The sequence below is a fragment of the Gossypium hirsutum genome, chromosome D06, assembly GCF_007990345.1.
Source record: "Gossypium hirsutum isolate 1008001.06 chromosome D06, Gossypium_hirsutum_v2.1, whole genome shotgun sequence".
NCBI classification, from domain to species: domain Eukaryota; kingdom Viridiplantae; phylum Streptophyta; class Magnoliopsida; order Malvales; family Malvaceae; genus Gossypium; species Gossypium hirsutum.
The window spans coordinates 2,620,337-2,622,189 of record NC_053442.1 but is presented as its reverse complement, the minus strand read 5'-3'; the positions used below and the strand labels follow the sequence as shown (position 1 = coordinate 2,622,189).

At 34.9% G+C, this 1,853-nt stretch overlaps 1 long non-coding RNA gene across 1 annotated transcript; it reads right to left on the bottom strand.

Moving 5' to 3' along the window:
• Positions 1–822: 822 nt before the first annotated feature.
• Positions 823–1,590, bottom strand: LOC107938306 (uncharacterized). Its single transcript, XR_001694862.2, has 2 exons — positions 1,433–1,590; positions 823–1,116 (listed from the first exon to the last, which is right to left on the bottom strand). It is a non-coding gene; the product is annotated as an uncharacterized lncRNA (long non-coding RNA).
• Between the last annotated feature and the right edge of the window lie 263 nt (positions 1,591–1,853).

The following is a 1,853-nucleotide window of genomic DNA, read 5'->3' as shown; positions in this document are numbered from 1 at the left end:
AATTCTAAAATTTTATGGTAAGTATATATATGAGTCTAGTTTCAGGTAAAATTTACGGAATTAAATTTCGAGTTCTGTAGCTCAAGTTATAATTAATTTAGTAACTGCTGCGCGATTGGACAGATTTGCTGTAAATAGTGAAATAAATTTTCAAACCTAGTTTTTATGCTCCGAATTGGTAAGATAAGCTAAGTAATGCCTCGTGCTCGACTCCGGAAACGGTCTCGGGTAAGGGGTGTTACAATTAAGACCAAAATCTTACATTCCGAAATGAGATTACAGTGTTTGGATTTCAACATTCTGGCCATCCAGCAATCTCACATTACGACGATTTCGTAATATAGGGTGTAATCTCATTATAACCTCTTCTTTTGGTAATTTAATATTAGAATCTGAATTTTAAGATAAAATTACCCTCTATTTTTATTATATTTATCAATATATATTTTATTATATTTTAAGACAAAAACCAAAATATCTTTTTTTTCTTCTCTTCTTTCTCATAAGTTTGAAAACTAAAATCCCTAACCTTCTCCAAATTTTAACCCCACACTCTCCTAGAGATTCACCCTCGTCTCTTGTTAGGTAAATTTAATATTTTCAATTTCTAGTTGTGTCTTCATATTGCTTTGTGGTTTATTGCATTGAGATTTTTTTTTAAATTTTTTTCATTTTTCAATATCTTTTTAGGCTTAATGTGCTGATTGTTGTAGATTTTTTTCAATTTATGTTGTAGGCTGCAAGTTTGTTGAGTTCTTGTGTTGTTGGTTGTAATGACCCAAATTTGCCAGGCCCAAATCAGAAATAAATACACAAAAAATATAAACCAATAAAAAACAGTCCATTTTAAATGTTCATTTACACTGGGCTCAATATGACCCAAACTAAACACAACCCACTAAGCCCAGATTACAGACCCAATTAAACCTATGGCCCAAAACCCGACTCAACCCAAATGGCCCAACACCAGAAAAATCACAAACAGAACCCCTAGGGTTTCTGGAAAGTAAGCCACCGCCACAGCAACTTAGCGACGCGCTGCCTTCGGCCTTCCTCTCCACGCGCGCCACGCCAACACCTCCGTACGTGCCACGTCCCCGATCTCGTACGCCGTACCTGCACACCACACAAACAAACAGCAAAAGAAAAGCAGAGAAAAAGAAAAAAACAAAAAAAAGAAATTTGTATTTGTTTGATTTTATCTTTTTCTTTTTGCTTTCGGGTTATAAAAACCCAAAGATGTACTCAAAGTAAAAACTCTCACGCATACTGTATCAAAAACACGCACACTGAAATACAAAAAAATCAAAAAAGAGAGAAAAAATCATATTTGAAAAGGTGATTCACCATTTTCTTTTTTTTTTCCTTACGTTTCTTTTCTGTTTTCTTTTATTTTTTTTAATGAAAGAGAGAAAAGAAAAAGGAAATTTACCTTTGTTGGAGGCTGTGGACGTCTCTTTCCGCTTCGATTTGAGTCGGGGAGGAATAGGAAGGGGATTGGAGTCTGAAACGACGCTCAGAGCGGAGGAGAATAGTTTGTTTAGGGTTTGATGTATGAATAATAGGAGGATGTTAATTTTAGGTTTATTTTAACTTATGAATGGTGAAGGAAACGTCATCGTTTTAAGCATGTTTCAGTAGCTTTAAAAACGACGTCGTTTAAGGCCAAGATCCGCACGATGACCCGACCCGGGTCAGGATCCGCGCAATTTTTATCAAAGGTCTATTTGCGTAACGAGTCCTTCTGTATTCTATGTTTTTTCAATTTGATTTTCTTCAGTTTTTTTACATTATACCATATAATTGATCCTGTTTTTATTTTGATCCTCAATCAAACGACACTGTTCTTACTG